General features: G+C 35.6%; 1 protein-coding gene across 1 annotated transcript in view; it reads left to right on the forward strand.

Moving 5' to 3' along the window:
• Window positions 1–6,848: 6,848 nt before the first annotated feature.
• LOC133533827 (uncharacterized) overlaps window positions 6,849–20,696 on the forward strand; it is a 170,252-nt gene continuing 156,404 nt past the window's right edge. Inside the window, exon 1 of the mRNA XM_061872885.1 lies at window positions 6,849–7,383. The gene's annotated coding sequence lies outside the window, so the exon portion shown is untranslated. The remainder of the gene's footprint in view (window positions 7,384–20,696) is intronic.

Raw genomic sequence — 20,696 nt, forward strand, 5'->3', positions numbered from 1 at the left:
TTCAATGCCCGCCATAAGCTAATTGGTTGGCTAATGGTTTCAAGAGCATGGACAAATAAAGTATAGACTAACATTATCAACACAGAATCGCGTTCCTCTGAAATGAAAAGTTTGATCGGGATATCCATAATTGCACAAAGCCGTCTATTAGGAACTACTTTAATTATCAGACAGTTAGACAAGAGGTTGAAGCAACTGTTAAATGGTGGTATCTACTATAGCAGTTGCCTAAACTTACAGGAGAGCGATTTTGTAAAGACATTGTTAGTAAGCGATTTTGCTAAGTATAAAACTTTAATCGTCTTTGTCAAGACTAAGATATATTAATAAGGTATAAAAGTAGAGCGGTATAATTTTAAAATCTGAAAAAAAAAGAAATTAAAAACAGTTTAAGTTCTAAGATGTACATTATCAAAAACCATCCTGTATATGTTAACATTTATAGTATTTTTCAAACTCGATGGGTAGGGCGACAGGTGTTATCTCTATATAATTTTAACCTAAAAACGCCAAATCTCGCAAAATCGTATTGAAACAACAGCTGTCAGCATACCCATATAAAAAAAACTATAGATAGCACCACACACGAGCTGAATTTTCTTTGAATGGCAATTTTAAGAAAAGGACGATTCGGTACGTTTTTCTTATTGCTCCTTGTCAAGTAAAATCAAACTGAAAAGCATACTTACTTTACTCTTTGCTGAAAAGTCATATTAGTCATTGACGTTTTGACAGTATCCTGTTAAATAAATTATGTGAATTATGTTCTTAAGGCATGCGGATTACAAATCAGAGGTCGCTGGTTCAAACCCCGGCCCGTGCAAACGAGTTTTTTTTTCTAATAAATGTGTTGATTTTTTCGTTTTTTTATATAATAAGTAGGTATATTTGTTTTACAAAAAGATTACCTAGGCTATACAAAAATTGGTATGAATAAAATAAAATTATTCGTGTCATTAAAATATGTTTTTTATACACATATTTAAAAGAATAACTTTATTTCTGTATAAGACAGACAAGATTTACTTTTACAATAAAATAGAAAATAAGGAATAAAGATATTATATAGGAACAAAAAAAGAAAACAAAAAGTTGCGATTAGATTGGTCTATAGATGTCTCGCATTTTTTTCTTTGGTGTCTACACGACCACACAGCTACCGATACATTACAGAAGCTGTCGAAATTTCCTTACCCGTTGTAATTGTTCAAAGAGTATTAGACTTTGACGTAGCTAAGCAAACACGCACACATGCGTAACGTATAGGCCTGTAAAGATAGCTCCATTCGTAGTAGACCTCCGATTCCGTTACTAGTTAATAGAGCTACGACTCAACGTTTATTGGATATGTCGATTTTACGTAATTTGGAGCGCTGCGCGATTTGACATAGGTCTTACCTCTTTGAGGCACCACGGCCATCTAACATTACTGGCATAAAGGACGCATTTATGACTTTGACGCATGACAGAAAGAGAAACCGAACTGCGTAAAATGGGCGTTTTCTGTTGAATTCATAAAATCAAAAACGAGAATAAATCCGTTTGTATAAGATAATAAGTTAATATTTAGTTGAATGATGTTTAAGACGAGATGAAAACCTTTACTTTAAAGTGGATTATGCTGGATGAAGATGTGTTTTCTAGTTGCACTGAGGTAAACACTAAACATGTAGATGTAACTTTGGATTTATATTCTATCGAGAAAATTTTAAGCCTTTTTGTTTCGACTAGTATCATACCTCTTATCATATAGTCAAGATACATATATCCGAAAATCACGCCAGTTTGTTTCCGGGGCTAGCCCCTGCCACGCTTCAAAGATCCCGTTATTTTTCGATGCAGGGCCTTAAGTTTTATAGATATCTGTTACCTTGATCAGTCTTTTAACAGTGGCTGGTGCAACTGGCCCTTAAGCGCTAGTAGTCTATGGTATTTAAGACTATTGTGAGTTCGATGTGATAATGATTCAAAGAAGTCGGCAAGTATTTTTTTATTTTTACGTTTTTTTAAGCTTATCGCGAGGTCTAAAGATCACAGAGCCACTATTTTACACTTTTTTTACATACAAACCTGTATTTACCATGATTATGTACATTTTTAAGGGTAATTTAGGAAACTTTGTATTAAAAAACGAAAGTACCTATCAAAAAAATTGCTATTTTTGAAACTTGTTTTGATTTCAATCTGGGTACATATATTTTGGTACACTCTGAGCATACCTAATCGTGGGTGAGACCCTATTCTTAAAATAGGCAAGTCCCGCCATCTAGCGGATAACGCATGGACTACGATGCTTACTTCAGAGTCTTCCACAAAGAGACCCACATTGATTTCGCTTGAAGGCAAGAGATGGCGTAAACGGCGCCTAGAGAGGTATTACTGGATACTAACTGGATAGTCAAACAGTTTTCTAATAGTTATTAATTTTACAAGGGAGCAAAGTTGTTGTTTAACTCCTCGTCCTAATATTGATACCCAAGCAAGCGAAAGTCTCCAGAATTGAACCATGTGCGTAGCGAGTGGTTTTTAAAGTGGAATCTAAAGCGTTGCTATGGTTCCAAGGGTTAGACAAACTTTGCAACAGACTGAAGAATAACCTAAAAAAATAAAGAGCCTTTACGAGTTGGTGTCGTAAAAATATATTTCTCGGATGAAAATAATTAAATAATTTTGCTGTTGATCCTGCTTATTGTGCCTTTGGTCGCCTAGCGGTAAATCGGAGATCGCGGGTTCGAATCTCGACTCGTAGTTACAGTCAAAGAATTTAATTTGTGACCCATTTCGTACCTTGTCACAGTGACAATAGTATGAGGTCTCTAGCGAGTTTCATGTTGTTTGTCACTGAGACAAGGTACGAAATGGTACTGAAATTAAATTCCTTGACCGTACCAATAAGTTTCTTGATTCATATTTACTATACCTATGTTTAATATCATTTGATTTTCCGTTTGCGTGTCGATGAAACAATAGTATTTTATACAATCGTGATATAATAGGGAGCTTTTCAGTCGAGTACCGTGTTTTGGCAACGAAGCTTGCTGAGTTACCTAAGTATGGTTCGAGATTGAAAAGCTTGATTATATCACTATTATATTGTATACAATACTTTTTCTACGTGTCGTCAAAAATAAAAATAAAATGTTACTTTATTACTATAATAAATTAATAAGTAATGAAAATTGGTAAGTATCTAAGTAGACAAAAAGACCCGCCCGCCCGTGGGAGTGCGGTGGCATGTGATTGGTCAATTTTTATTATAGTTGACTACATCATATCGAAAGAAATTTTATAGTTGAGTTGGGAGCCCATACAAGGAAAGTAAGCAATTATGGTTTGGTACACGAAATCTTAATTCAACCATTGCAGTCGACGAGTAGAAAAAAGCATTATGAATCGCAAGCGATCATCTCAATAAAGGTGCCGTCCGAATTCAGACTTCAACATTGCCGCTGCAGTCGGTAATGAGGCGCAACATTGCTGCCGACTGCATTGCTGCTGCAAATATCAAAAATACGGGCAACAACATCCATTTTCACATTTGCAACATTACTTCTTCGCTGCCATAGTTCATACGTCATTTTTATTTTTTATTTTTTCAGAAAACAAACAGCCTTTTACAAATATATCTAAAGTAAAAGAACTAAAAATAGGCCTAAAGTTTCCTACATTACTAAGAAAACTATTACATAGAAATGTAAATTACGCAATTATAAATTACCGGTTTAGTTGTGTACTACATGCAAGTAAGGTAAGAAAACATACAAAACTATGAAAAATATGACTGGAACCAAATTGATCAATTTCTAGAAAACAAAATTTGCCGAACTTTGTTCTTGAACACGGACAAACTATGAACAAAAATATCTATATCGTTAAGAGATTCATTATACAAATAACAAGTGCGCCTAAAGAAAGAGTTTTTAGCATACTGTGTGCCACAGGAGGAAATAGAAAATGTGGGTTTATAACGTGAGTGGAACCGAGAGATTTTGAAGGAAACGGTTAGAATCTATGTGATTTCTAATAATTTTAAATAAAAATAAAACATCTAGATATGCTCTTCTTTTCTCCAACGGAGGGAGACTATGTCTAGCTGCTGACGAAAAATTATCACAGTTATAGCTTCCGGTTCTGTAATCGAGGAACTTACAAAAAAAAATCTGAATCCTTTCAAGTCGTGACTGATGAATGCCAAAATGTGGGCTCCAAACAACACTGCCAAACTCCAAAATATTACGGACAAAAGAGTAATACAAAACTTTTAACGTGAATGTACTTTTGAATGGTTTACTTAAACGCAAAATCATTCCTAATTTTTTATATGCTCTCGCCACAATATTATCTATGTGTTCGACAAAGGAGAGTTTAGCATCCAGAGTAATCCCTAAATCTCGGATCGACGACACCCGTGAGACACTGCTACCAGCTAACTTATAATCGAAAGTTATAGGATTATGTTTACGGGAAAATGTGATAGTGTAGCATTTCTCAGCGTTTAGAATTAAGTGATTTCGCTGACAATAGTCCTCAAATTGTGACAAATCGGATTATAACGCAACACAATAATCATAATTCCTAATAGTCTTATATATTTTTGTGTCGTTGCATAAAGTATGTGGGATGAAGACTGAAAGATAGTATCAATATCATTTACATATAAGACAAATAGAAAAGGCCCCAGGTGAGAGCCCTGGGGAACCCCTGAGGGAACGGGTAGAAACTTCGACCTATAGCCCTTGAGTGCAACCGCCTGACTTCTATTACTAATGTAAGACTTTAACCACCTAAAGAGGTCAACGTATATACCGATCCTGAAAAGCTTCTGAAGTAAAATTGAATGATCTATTTTATCGAAGCATTTAGAGAAATCGCTATACACGAAACATTTTATCGAAACTTATTTGCCGCAGCAACGCAGTCAGCAGCAATGCCTCGCCGCAATACTGCAACAGTAATGTTTGTGCAGTCGGAATCCGAACGTCAACTTAAGGCAAATAAAGTAGATCCCTCTGGTAAAAGGTGATATGGCAGGCTTTCGCTTGCCAATTTTTAGGGTTCCGTAGTCAACTAGGAACCCTTATAGTTTCACCATGTCCGTCTGTCTCTCCGTCCGCGGCTTTTCTCCGTGATCGTTAGTGCTAGAAAGCTGCAGTTTGGCATGGTTACATAAATCATGCTTGGCGACAGAGCGGTAATATAAAAAGTACAAAAATATTTTTTTTGGGAGGTATCTCCCATAAAAATGTTTATTTAAAAAAATAGCTTTATCCCAATGGTAACGTTGGATAGGTCTCCAACAACCATTTATTGAAAATGTGAAAGAAGAAAAGATGTGCCCTCTAACTTTTAAGCCATGGGCCCAAAAATATGAAAAATCTCGTAAAACAAAACTTTAATAAATACTTCCAATGTAAACTAGAGAATATGACCAGCCGTTTTAAAGTTATTACAAAAAATCTTCTTAAGGGATCCACTGATTACCAGTTCGCGGTACGATATCGGCCGGTCAGTTATTCGCAATTTTTAATTTTCGTTACATGCACCTCGCCAGTAGTCGGAGACGAACTAAACGCAATTAAGTGCCGGCACTTCATTGAGGTGCGAAAACATTTTGATAGAGATGCCGATTCTAGTACTATAATACCTCAATGGTTTACCCGTTTAAGAGCTACGGCGCCATAGCGGTCAAACTATGGAAGGTGAAGATAAGGAAAGAAATCTCCATGTACCAAAAAGTGTCATCAAAAAACCCTAAATAAGTGGCGCTACAATCCCTAGAATACTTGAACAAAAAAATCAAATCATAGACAGCGCACTTCACTCCGTCAATAACGCCTAGGTTCTTAGATACTCTAGCGCTACTCTGGAGAGATTTGGAACTATTATTTATAGCTGACAGCTGGACACTTTTGCAACAGTTCTACCATAAGAGATGTCACTCCTCTTAATTCCACACTCCATAGGTCAAACTTGTAACACCCCTCTTTTTGTGTCGGCAGTAAAAAAATCGGGGGTGCTGTTTCGCAGTTGGGCAGAACTATTTAAATGTAACATCTCTGATGAAAATAAGTGATAGAATGTGATATTATTTGTTCAAGCACGGTGCAGTCAAAACTTCAGGTCTCCTAAATAGAAAAAGAGCAATTATTTTGTGTTACATAGACGCTCGACCGCTAGCGCTAATTAAAATAACTAATGAATATTTATGAAATACGTCCGAAGAAAAATACATCACCTGCCTACAAAAAGGTACGTTGGTCAAAACCTTTACGACCCTTACTTAAGATTCTAATTTAACTTTAATTCGCACCCATTAACAAAAAAGTTTGTTACATTTTTACAGCTCGTCGATAACTGCGAGGGGCTATCCTTAATGATCGCTAACAAAATGTCAATAAACCTGATGTTTGGGCATTTTTTCCCCTTCCTAATTTGTGAACCCTAAAGTAGCAGCCCTAGTTACAAACCATTTTAACCAGACCCTTGTTGTACTGTAGTGTAAACGAGCTTTTGAACGGAGTGAGAGGTCTATGTATATTGGGTGTTGAATAACCCTGCATTGAGCAGGGTACAGGGTTGGGACACGCATTTCTCTGTCACTTTCTGTCTGTGATTGAGAGAAAGAGAGCGATGTAGAGCCGTTCATCCTTTTTAGCGTTTCGTTTTGCGCAATTATCGGTTTGGATTTTGTTTTCGTTTTAGTTTTAATTAAGAAAGATGTTAATAATAATAGTTTTTAGCACTAAATAAGTAAAAACTTTAGATAAGCACAGATGAAAAACAATTGGAATTAAGCTCTTTCACTTTTAAGAAAAGAATACAATTGATTTATTTAATAATCGAATTAATATATTACAGTATAAAATTAAAACAGACTACAATTTCGATACGACATTGCTTTTTACACACATCATTGTATTTATATTTTTTCTTACTAAACAACTAAACAGACAACTATTGGTTATTAGTTACCTACTACACTGACTGAGTGGTGAGTCATTATTGTTGTTATATATTTGTATGGACAAAGAAGCATTAAAAAAAACTAAGACTATTTCAAAGTAACGAAATAATTCAATCAATAGCTTCTTCCGTGGAACGGAACGCGCCATACAAGTCTGCCGGCCGGGCTAAAACCCTCGCCGGGGTTCGCCAGTTCACTGCGCGCCGCCGTCGTGCCCTCACGCCGCACCGCGACCCTTACACAAAACCACAAAAATACAACCAACAACAAAATACCAGTGTTAACAGTGCTACAAATGTGGACACTCTAGTGTAAGTGAGATTTGGATACAAAGCGTGGCGCTCGAACCCCCACGCGTGGATAATGGCATGAAACAATATTTCATACACCGATAAATCTGTAACATCGTCCTTTAATCGGTAATGTGTAAGATAGTGTAATATTTAATGTTTTCATGGGTTTTACCGCACTGAGCACCACCATGGAATATGCTAATAAGAGGTTTCTTTTAACCCGTACACAAAAACTCTGCACTAGACACTGCAGTGCGATTTGTGTTGCAAATTTGGTCGTTGGTTGGTTTCCGGGGGTTGTTATGATCGTTTTGTTCCGAACGGTTGCTAATGCTGCAGTTACTTTGATAGAACCCATAATCACAATACCTATAGACATCCATAAATCTAAAGTTAAGCTTTTGAAGCTTTTAAAAAAACAACACCTTAAATACTGCTTTCATTTGTCTCACATTAAATGTCATTTCTATTTCGATTTTCGAATTTGTACTCGAGTAATTGTATTAGCGCTGTTCATAACAGACCGAAGGGGCTAGGCACCAATTTCCTTTGTGAAGATGAGTCTGTTTGCTCTAATTTCCTGCTCTATTCCTGATATTAACCTGCCTTTGCATTGCTGGTTTATCATCGGCAATTTGTCTATTCTTGTTTGATTTGTGTTCTGTTGAAGAAAAAATGTTGAACGACTTCCCTTATTCAGTTTATTGTAAGATTTCATTTCACTTTCATTTAATCTATCATCAATTTCATTGCAACATAAAATTAATGAATAGTGCAGTATTTTTTAATTCCTTACGCACATTTCTTATGATTGTTTATTTTATTAATGTTCTTTCTTCTAATTTGTCTTACTTGAAAAAAAAACATGAAATCGAACATTTGCAAAACTATAGATATCTCCCTAAATATTTTATTTACGATTTGCTTGAGAATACATTGTCCCCAGTTCCGAAATAATGGAGGATATGCCAAAAACTTGGACAATAAAAGGCTTAATAAAACAATCTTGTAAGAAAAACCAATACGCCGAGAATAAAGGCATGTGAACTCAACAAAATAGAACAAGAGTCGAACAAAACTATCTCGTCCACGACTTATTTCTTGCGCGGAAGCTATCCACATTTCGACCGGTTTTGTTTCTCACTAGTTTAAAAAGATGTATCTATCATTATATTCTCATGAACATAGGACCTTTTAGAATGCTTTGACCGGTTCTGTGCTTAGTGTAGCGTTCGTTGGCTCTGGAGGAATTAAAACTATTTGAATCTCTTTTGAATATTACATTGGGTTGATTGATAAGATCTTGACTGCACCTTGGTCTAAGTACAATATTATCTGGATGCTTTAGGACCAGTTTGAACATTTGTATTCATCTTGATTAATTGTTGTATTTTACCTTCTATCTTGGGGATTACTACAGCGCAAAATGCTATGTCTGTCGATTCATGTTTAAGGCCATTGTTCTATGTCGCAGTCACAGTCTCATTATTTTAGCATAAAAGCTTAGAAACCTTAATGATGTTGGGTTAAGTCTAGGATTTTACTATAAGTAGTCTTACCCGATCTTGGAATTTACCTGAAGACAATACAACTACGAAGTGCTTTGTTCAACTATCGAATGAACAACCGACTAAAATATCCGTTTGCTTTCCAATTTATCTCTTGTTTGTTACTTATGTATAATTTTAATTGGTTTTTAAACTAAAAACATAAGAATCAGCGTCAGATAAACTAACAAAGTAATGAAATCAGTAACATAAGCAAAACGTTACGTGACTACTTTTCTATTACGTGCATATTCTTCATTAATTTAAACCTTATCATAACTGCATCACAGATTTCCCCTCCTAATGTAGGTAAAAGCTGTATGACTATTTCATTATTACAAGTCTCCAATTACTCTAATTTATCCTTCCATCTCAGTTATTATACTTCATCCTTATGCGTTCAAATCTCACCGCAATTTAGGGTAATGAGCTCGAAGAATTTCTCTTTCGTAAAATTATGTACATCTTTGTATTCTTTTTAGTTTTTTGCCAGCACCTGCTCATTTTATCCGTTGCCTGTTTCATAATGGGATTAGTTGAAATGTACGCCATGATTGTTCATTTAATATTTTGTTATGTTATAAATAATACCTAATTGTTGATACTTCCTTCATTTTTCATTCTGTCTGATCCACAGCGGAATTTCGGAAAAGTTTGTCGCAATTCGATCTTAATCAAACTTAAGGGAATAATATAATTTCAATCGCCTTTATTTGGTATACACACTATATTTATCAGTAGGCATAACATAAGTTATGGCAAGGGCAAGGGTAAACAAGCCCATTATCATCTTCAGAATAATGAATTTTACATTTGATCTATCACCCCATCAGATCGTCATTTAAGCTCACAAAATTCAATTCCAAAGCCAATGAATCCATTTTAAAAGATCATTCCCCAGGCACCCTAAACAGGTGTGTAGTCAAGCGCAAAAGTGCCCACGCGTAGTTTGTGACAGACAACTGACAGCTAATAGTTTCACAAACAAATCGTATGTGTTACTCAATAACCACCCTTCACCCTTTATAATAAGGGTTGTTAGAGCGGCAAAGATATTGCCGGTGCCATTTAATGGGGGCACGTGTCAAGCAAAGACGTAAAAGTAAAGCTGGAACAAACGGAGCGTGTAAACTTGTCACATTCGTTGATTTGTGACGTTTGCGTGTGACGTATTGGGAGTCCCCTTGATAATAAGTCGGAATATTGAAACAATTATCTTTATTCGTAACATTTTTGAGAGACAGTGTCATGAAAACAATCTTTTTATTTGGAAAATTAAAACATTCCAATGTACAGAATTTATTTTGTTTACAATATTAAAGCAATATTGAAAAATTGTGATAGATTTTTTTGAAAACAATATATATTCAAAACTGATAAACAAATAAGTACCTTATACATTTCACAAAAAAAATAGTTGGCATGGTGTTATTATGTGCTGCAAAACAAATTGAAAGTAAGAAAAAACTCTAATTAGGTATACTAGAACTCCTAAAACGTACAAGCAATTAAAATACCAGCCGAGCCGGGGAAATACTTAGGTCATTCTTTATATCCATTATTACTTTATTCACGCGGAAGTTGTAATGCATACATGTCTTGTTTTAATTTGATTAATATTCTTTGATCTGCTGATCAATACGAAACGTCGAAGACTCGTAAATTTTTAAATAGATAAGTTAGTAACTTTGGAACCAAGCTATAAAAGAGCAGAGGTCAAACGGAGCATAAAATTTACTCAACTAAACGAAATATAGATAACAAATACGTTCTTCAAACAACAAATCCCAATATAATTGCATGTGAAGCACAACCCGACCGCAGGAGAAAATATTAAAAACGGTTTACTATCAATAACAATAAACCAGCCGATGTCCATTTTGAAAAGGCCCCGGCTAAGCAAATACAAACAGAACTAAACAACCATATATAGCGGTCGCATTTACAATGGGTGTGCTAACAATAGCTTCTGGGGAAAGGGTTAGTATTGATATTATATTTACTTTTGCAAATACAAGTTTAATCCTAGTTTACGGTATTGGCAACTAATATGTGGAATATCTGGTTTTCAGTCAAACGATTCAAGATTGCAATATGGAGATGAAATTCCTTTGGATGGACTATATACTACCAGAAATGGTAAATTTCGGATTCAGACAGCACTAGCGTTTACTGCTGCAGTATTCTGGCTCAAGTTTGCTGCAGCCAATGTCAAAATGTCAACCCCTCTGGTGTTGCAGGTGTCCATGGACGGCGGTAATCGCTTACCATCAGGTGATCCGTCTGCTCGTTTGCCTCCTCTACCATAAAAAAAAAAAAAAAAAAAAAATAAAAAAAAAAAAAAAAAAGACGGGAGGAGCCCAAGCGATATCTTACCGTTCAAATCGTTCTGCCATTTTTTGCTGGGGGAAACATGCACACAGTCGTACTTCTCACTCACTAGAAAATCCAATTTGTAATGACGACACAAATACATAGAAAATGACACACGTCAAAGACAAATCTTCTACACCTCGATCTCTCTTTTTGTGTACGGACGAGTCACAAACACGCACCGCGCTATGACCAGTTAGGCATGTGCTTTAGCAAAGAGGAATAATGCGAATGCTGACTCCCTTCCCGCTGTTGCTCGAAAGCCTTAGAACTAAGTAATTCAAATAATACTTAGTCAAACCCAAGATATTCGAGTCATTTTGGACCATATTTGGGTGGGTTTATGGTACAAGTAAATTATATTAAAATGAGAATACTATCTACAAAAATTACAAACGCTGGTCGCGCGCTGCGTCCACTGATCAACATCCATATGACGTCATCAGCACGCATCAGAAAACGTGTCACATGGAGCGATGGAGTCTGCATCGCTTCTAGTCCGATGCGTCCAATATCACAGAGTATAAAATAGTATTACCACAGAATAAGTAATATTATTATCAAACTGAACTATCCACTCCACCCCGCGTTGAATGGAATTACCGTACTCCGCGGCAGGCAGTAGATTGACAGTCTATAGACAGAATCCCAGTTGAGTTAGCAACGCTATATAGGGAAAGTTAAAAATGCAGATGTATTGTGCCATGTATGGGTGCTTGTAAATTTAAACAAAATTAACTGCTTGTACCTCCTTGTCACGATTACGCTAAGGTATTTTGTACTGAATGACTTAAAGCTAACACACTTGATATGTAGACATACAGAGGTAACGTGCGCACATAGATACGACTCAAACGATTTCCATTGGTACCCAGTGTTTTCACTGTGACGTCACGATACATATCTCCCAAAGTCATGACATGTTCCTTTTTCCACTTATACTCTGGTCGCTGCCGCCGCGACTCGATTTCGTGACGTACTGTACTAATTCCACTGCCGAATAAGGTAGGTAATCGATGCGTACGGTACGGATCAGTACCCCTAGTGTAACTTTGATCGACATCATAACGTGACGAACGCGTTTGCGTTAAATGTCATTTTGTATGAGATTTTTGACTTTCCAAAACGTCCCGCTTGGCGCGCTGTTCAAAAACCCATACAAAATGAGACTAAACGCAAACGCGTACGTCACGTTTCAAAATCGAATTTAGTTACACTAGGGGTACAGTGCTCGCAGTTATATGAGTTTCTCTTCGGTACACGGAATCTGTCTGATGTCGAACTGAGAACGTTTGCATTTAACGCCGATGCACACATCACAGCTCCGGCTCCCTTCGCATTACATTGCGTTGCTTAGTTACTTGTAACTAATGTAACATACATACGATGTACAATCGGCATCAAAAGTAGCGTATCAGACTAAATGTCAAAAGTATCTACTTATCGTTCTCTGATAGCTTAATAAAAAGAGATATGTATGTATACAACAGTTAGACTGTGACAGTAGACAGTGTAGAAGTATATCGAGGCCTACCGCGAAACCCGAATATCAAAATTTCGTTATCTGGCCTCTTTATCACTCGAATATGTAAGAGTGATAGAGAGGCAGATACCAAAATTTCCTGAAAGTTAGAAAAGTGTTCCAGAGTTGCAGATCTGCATATGCTTTTGACGCATAGTTCTAATACGCTACTGTTGATGCTAACTGTACAGATTCCAATCCAATCCAATCACATTAAACTAATTCTACGGATTCCACTCACGTGTTCCGTAGAATTAGTTTAATGTTAGTATGTCTCACGACAGTTTAAATTCCAATCCAATCACGTCACCTTTTGCATACATTTTTAACCTTTTAACCGCCGTAGTCTGATATATAAGACATACAATATCAAGCTCATTTCTCCGCAGTCTGATAAATAAGACAAAACTTCGTGTAACTTCGTACCGGCGGCGACACGAGCACGCTCGATAATAAATTCTATGTGTTTAAAAGGTTAAATTTCGATTTGCGCTTCCTATAATTATTGTCTCTTCGTTAGGTCAGAAGACGTGCACGCATCCGATGTGCTCTAGCCTTTAATCCCACACTGACCTAGTATCACATAAGTCCTGGAAGGTATTTCGGAGAATCATAAAATGCAGGCTGGTGGACAAACAGCTCTAAGGCTTGTACCGCTAGAATATTCACCGAGACACGGAGGTTTACTTGCACACAGTCTCAGTTTTCTCTAAGGTAAGGTTTGCGAAATTCCTTAATATGATACTGGGCAGATATTTGAACAAGAGAAGTTTCATGTTACCTGCCTGGATAATGGAAATAATAACATATAACTATAGTGTTCCATGACGGAGTGGGCGATGACGCGTATAAATTAGTAAAAATCTAGTAATAAAGATGGTCAACATTTTTCCCCGTGAATTTCCAGATCGGCTATGGAATTTACTCCCTGCAGGGACTATTTATTATTTTTTAAACTTTATTGCACAATAAAAATAAGTGCAAATGGCGGACTTAATGCCTTAAGGCATTTTCTACCAGTCAACCATAGGGCTAAACAGAAATTCTCGAATGTGGGTGCAGTGAGATAAATAATTCAGAAAACATTACACTACTTAGGACTAAAAGTAAAAGTAAGTGTAAGAAGTAGTTTATTCTTTAATCACCGACACAAAGGATAAAAGTTATAAGAATAAAAAAAAACATATAAAGGAGGAAGTGCTACGAAAAGGCCTACACTTTAGAAAGATAGCAACTTGGAGCGCTGATCGTCCGATAAGACCATCACTACAGTATGGAGTTCTTCAAAAAAGGAACGATTCTGCAGCACGAGAGTTACAATGTGTCCAAAGGCTGCGGTGACAACTTACCATCGAGTGGGATGTAAGCTTGTTTGCCTTAGACGTCATATAAAAGAGTCACCAGCATTCTTCAAGCGATACGAACGATGCGATACCCAAAACCCGAGACAATTTAGAAAAGTTAATTTCCTAGTTTGGTCAATACCCAAGTGGGGATTGAATGGGTAATGAGCCTCACAGGCTATTTATAAATTCGAAGGCATTTCCCCAACATTGCACCAGTTAGTCGTTGCCACTAATCAGACGGGTTTCGGAGGTCCATACTTAAAGTTTTTGGAATAAAAATCAAATTAATCGACAAACGTTTTTTTTATTATTTCTAATTATTATCTAAATATTCATGTACAGCCACAAGGTAATGTCTAAATGGTTTTTCATGGAGGACATAAATTAATAAATTAAGATCAAAATTTTCCTACACATTAAGATTCATACAGAAATATTTACTTGTGTCATAAAAACCGCACAACTTCAATATTAATCAAGAGAGTTAATACACACATCTATTATATTAAATTGTTTTTAAATTAACACATTAAACATTACTGCATAATCAGATTGCCCTACCCGTATGGTCGATTTTAATTTCAAATTATTCAATCGTTAATTAATAGCGGGGTTCTGTAATATTTATAGCAGCAGATGTATGCTTATTTTTATTAGTGAGTCTCACATCATGATTGACACAATACAGGCTATGAAATAAGTTTAATTATAACCTATTTTTAGTGTTCGTTATACGCAGAAGGGACGCTGGTTGCACGCAAGCAATTTGGAAATAAGTTTGGAAATGCTCATTTCGGGGAAATTGGACGTAAGATCGATCACCCTGAGACGTCCAACTAAGTATACACCTAGAACATGTTTTCCTAAAATATTATTTGCATGAAAACGCTTAGGTGTTACACTAGGTACATGAGTATGTTTAAGTATGCAAAAAAATAGGTTTATCGTCGAGCAAGCCGTACATTGTTGCCACGGATGAAGTATGTATAAAAAGTTTGCTTAGTGTTAGTTTTCAAAATGATTTATACATAAACATCAAACATTTATTCAACAAATAGGCAACAGGTGCACTTTTACATGTAAATTTTTTAAAAGCAATAAAAATAACCAAAAATAACAAATTACAATTCCATATATAGAATCAATGAAAATATTAGATACTTTATCATAGATGTATACAGTCTTTAAATGTTGAATTTCACAAAAATAACTATGATAAAAAATAGAAACAACAAATACTATAATTCTTTAGAGATGTAATAATCTCTAAGTGTCAGAGATGAAATATTATAAAAAAAAAAAAAACGATTTTTATCCTATCAAATTAGCCTTGGAAACATCTCTTAGAAGGGCCTTAAAGACTTGAATTCCTATATAAACAATTAAAAGACAAGATATTAAATCAGATAAGATTTTTATATTGTCAGATTAACAGACAAGAACCGAATAAGTGTATCACGTTAATGCCACTCAAAAGTAAAGTTACATAGGTATAATATAGTGTATATATATATATGTAGCTCGTTTAAGCTTAAACAGAGCGGAGTCCACATTAAAATGCATGTTTATTCTCTTCACAATAAAGTAATTTTTTCAATAATTTTATATACCTTGCCCAAGTAGGCAAGCTAAGCTAAGTAGCTTAAGTTGCTCCTGCTTATTACCGACGCATCATAAATTAGGTCTGCAATCCAAAATCTAGCAATACCTTTCCCACTTGTCGTGAAGGCTTAGTTCAGGTTATAAATTAAGTGCTAAGTGTCGAGGTCATTTAGGGCATTCAGGCTACCGTACAAAGATAGTATAATGAGCCGACAGTCTTTTGTCGCTTATCGTCAGACAAATATTATTTGTACATGCGATCGTTATGCTCAAATTAATGGATGTTCCAAGGCCGTGACATTTTTAACAATTGCCGCGTGGAATATGGGATATTCACAAAGGGTTGTAATATTTCAATCTAAAGACCTATTATTTTTACGGTTCCGTCGTCAGCAAGGAACCCTTAACTAGGTCATGTTGTTTGCAGAATTTGGAATGGATATGAACATTAAAACACCGACATAGTAGCCGAAATTTTAAATTAGTGATTCTAAAAACTGTAGACTTCGCAAACCCCAATGATCGACCATTTTTTTTAAACTTCAGAAACAAAATCGTCAAAAAACCGTATAACTATCATACGTGCTCACAAAATTTCACGCAAATTATCGCTCAGAAATGCGACCTGCAGAGCTAAGATGGTCGGCTTTATCATTTGTCACCATGGCTGTCACGTTCTAACAAGTATGTATGACGCGAAAGTGACGTGACGTGAAGTGACGTGTATAGTGACAAGTTATAAAAATGGAACCATGCTGCCACCGCTGCAGAGGAGAACTCCTTGACAGCTGGATACGACATCATATTTGCCCAAGATAGGCTTGATCACAAACATAATATACCTGACACAGATTTCACAAACGAATAAATAAAAATATGTCAAATGTCAAAAATAATAATAAATCCAATGGACAGACGGTACAGGACAAGTTAATTGCAAGCATATTTGCCCTATTTTAATTCATCCGAAACGTGACAGCCGAGACAACGTATCCATCACTCCATTAGGACGGGCAGTGCCGAATTTTAGAAATAGAATGTTTTGTTGGTAGCGGCGCCATTTTACGAGTACTTGTAGAATTATTGTTGCGTGATTTTAGAAATAAAATGTTTTGTTGGTAGCGGCGCCATTTTACGAGTACTTGTAGAATTATTGTTGCGTGATTTTAGAAATAAAATGTTTTGTTGGTAGCGGCGCCATTTTACGAGTACTTGTAGAATTAAAGTTGCGTGATTTTAGAAATAAAATGTTTGAAAATTTTAACGGGAATGGGTGTCGATATAAAAACTTTATGTAGGCACCTAAAAATTTAAATTGGCTCTGTTATTGTAATAATTTATTTTTTAATTGTAAACCTAAACCATTTCACTATTACTCATTTATTTTTATATCAGTGCCCCTAGTGTAAATTTAGTCGATAGCGAAACGTGACGTACGCGTTTGCGTTAAGTCTCATTTTGTATGGGTTTTTGAACAGCGCGCCAAGCGGGACGTTTTGGAAAGTCAAAAATCTCATACAAAATGACACTTAACGTAAACGCGTACGTAACGTTTCGCTGTCGAAAATATTTACAATAGGGGTACCGTTTGTTCCTAATTATAAAGCAATAAAAAAACCATGGGTTCCGCTTTTAGGGTTCCATACTAAGACTCCGCTGTCCGTCCGTCTGTCCTTCTGTCACCAGGCTGTAGGTATCTCATAAACCGTGATAGCTAGACAGTTGTTTCTATTTCTGTTGCCGCTATAACAACGAATATTAAAAAGTACGGAACCCTCGGTAGGCAAGTCCGACTCGCACTTGTCCGGTTTTTTTACTATATTTACGCCAACGGACTCCTAAAAAGCTGTAAGTCCATGGGAATCTCAAACACACATACTCTTTACATACAGTATAGTATACCAGACAATTCAATTCATTGACAATGCAACGGGAGCAAAAAAAACACAAGTATACAAGTAACATCTGCTTAATTTAACACCCAACAAAAGGAACGAAACATGAACCTCTTTGGCATTCCGCAGTCGGGTAACGAATGTTCTTCGAACGGTAATAAACAACAAAAGATACTGTTGAGATTTATTATTTTACTTTATAATTAGAGCTTTGTTGGTCTAAAATATATGCTATATAGTTGTTTGATTAACATAAAATAAGGCAGGAATTTTAAAAAGACACAATCTTAAAAAGTACACCCAAATCGTTAAAATATACTTAATATATTATTTTTTACATTTGCATTAATTATTAAATAGTTAGTTTAATAAAATGCTCTTTTATATATGTATTTAAAAGTATAAACAGATATTCAATACATAATAATAAAATCTAACTTATATGACTACTTATGAACACAAACTTTGTATTAAATATTTAAAATTATTTTCGTAGCATTTTTTAATTTTACTGGACACACATTACCACTACAATCTATTAATAAATTTAGTTACTTTTTATTTAATAATAAAAGCACCGTAATTTAAATGACGAGCTTTCGCGTAAAATTTTCATACTTATTTCTACTCCCTATTCCACCCCTCAGGTTTTCTTTCGAATTATTTATTACTTTTTGCACCTTTTGTGCCCTTCCGAAAACTTTTTTCCAAGCTTTTAAATGTTTGGTTTTGGCAGAAAGTAAGTACTTAGGTAGGTAAAACAATGTGCTTGTACATAATAGAAACTCTTATGTAGACTAAAACCAAATTATAAACTGAAATATATATCAAACACTAAAGAAAAAGTGGCCAAGTCCACCGGTGGCTGGTATATAGTTAGTAGAGTAAGTAATTAAAAAAAAATATATATATATTTTATAAAACAATTTTATACGAAATACATATAAAGTGAACAAGGCCTCCAGTGAACAGTACCCCTAGTGTAAATAAATTCGATTTCGAAACGTGACGTACGCGTTTGCGTTTAGTCTCATTTTGTATTGGATTTAGAAAGAGCGCGCCAAGCGGGACGTTTTGGAAACTCAAAATCCTATACAAAATGAGACTTAACGCAAACGCGTTCGTCACGTTATGATGTCGATCAAATTTACACTAGGGGTACAGAACTAGGAACAGTGCCTTCTGCATTCACAGTAAATAAACTTCATAACATAACCATTAGGCCACTAGGAATATTTCTTTACCGGTCGTAATTTCTTGAGTATGTATTTAATTACACAGTAGTAGTATTTCTACCTAATTAAATTTAATAAAACGAATAGTTATGTTCCTTAGGCATACATGTGTCTATATTTCTTTAATTCCAAATCTCAATAATAGTAAACTCCTTATCAAATGCGAATGAATATAACCTTCACAAAAACCTCAAACGTATAAAGATCAGACGGCCCCGAATAATGTCCACTCGCTCGTTTTGACAAGGCATCAATGAGCGAAGCCGGCATGAAACCCGGCTTGAAGTGGCATGAAATACCCGTTCTTTTGTGCCGCTTACCTGCCCATTTGGAGGGTTTTTTCTGGGTATTGGGCCAGTGATTTCAAATCTAATTATGACGTAAAGGTGTTTCGGTATTTTGATGTTTATCCCGGGCGCACCTGAGTTTTTTTGGAGCGTTCTTTGTTGATTTTAAAGGGCTTTTATTAGTATATTGCATCCGTTGTTTTTTTATAGGAAATGTGGTTTATTGAATGGTTTGAACTGTATTATGTCTTCATTAGTGAACTTTTGAAATTACTAGGGGATGCTTCAATTGGACGTAGACTTTATATTTAAACAGATGATATCTTAATTAGATCCATTATAATATATACTCGTAATATTGGAGCGTCAAACAAATACCTATGTATTTGTAGCTACTTATTAGGTATTTTTATATTATATAGTATATTGTTGTCTGAGTATTCACAAAAATGCCTTCTTGAGCTTACTGTGAGGCTTACTCAATTTTCTCAAGAGCCAATCTCTCGAACTGATCACTTTGTATAATTACAAAAAAGCAAAGCAAATTCTTAGAATTACTTTTAGATTGTATTCTTAAGAAGACGTAACGAGCACGTCTTTTTAAGAACAAACTAAGCTAAGCTAACTAACCTCCAATCAGCATTTAAGCAAAGGTGACTGCAGTTACAAAACGAAATCATATTACTTATTAGTAGAATCACGTTAAAAAAATCATACACCAGGCAGAATGGCTCAGACACTCAAATCGCGCGACATTTCCAAACTAACGACTCCAGTCCGATAACTCATAGTTACACAACTTTTTCGATAAATTCTCACTCCATTACACTCAAAACAAGCGAGAACTGACCTTAACATTATATAAATAAAGGCTATGAGAACTGCACGGTATAGGTTATACCCTTAGTCACGCGAACAGATTATTGGAAAAATAAAAATAGCTATATTAGCCGGGGAATCGGGGTCGAAGATGTGGTTATGGTGTATTCAACCATGTAAATTGGAGGTAGCCAGGGAATTTGGACTTTGTGACATTGAAATAGGCAATCGGTCGTTACGGGTGACCTTTCAAACATGGATTTGACTTTTCTTAATCGATTTTGTGGAGTGATGAGAATCTTTGATTTGAGAAGTCACTCAAACTCCCCCGGCGCATCTGTATTTTCGCGAAAAATTCAAAAATTACTGAACGAATTATCATGCAGTTTTTATCTACCAATAGAGAGATTCTTGAGAAAAGTTCAGGTGTATAATTTGTTAAGTGAATATTACTTAACGCGCGATCAACGAATAAAATAAGTCACACTAATTAGTAAGAACATACACCCTGACTGTACTAGTGGGTGGTGCTACCTATTGGCTGTTATAAATGTTATATAACATCGTGTGACAGGGACAACACAATAAAACACTATCAATACTATCATGATATCCCATATCGTATCTAGACCTGATATTTGACATATCTTAAAGTTCGAATCGGGCCGTAAGTGACCATTTGCCATTACCTGTAAGCGTTCAGGATTAAAAGCTGAAAAATTGAAAGCACTTCGGTCGACTAAGAGTTGGGTTATCGAGCGATCTGTTTTAGGGTTCTTATTTATAGAGGCCACTTCGCTGATAGGGCACGCT

The sequence above is a fragment of the Cydia pomonella genome, unplaced genomic scaffold (assembly GCF_033807575.1).
Source record: "Cydia pomonella isolate Wapato2018A unplaced genomic scaffold, ilCydPomo1 PGA_scaffold_206, whole genome shotgun sequence".
In the NCBI taxonomy this organism is placed as follows: Eukaryota; Metazoa; Arthropoda; class Insecta; order Lepidoptera; family Tortricidae; genus Cydia; species Cydia pomonella.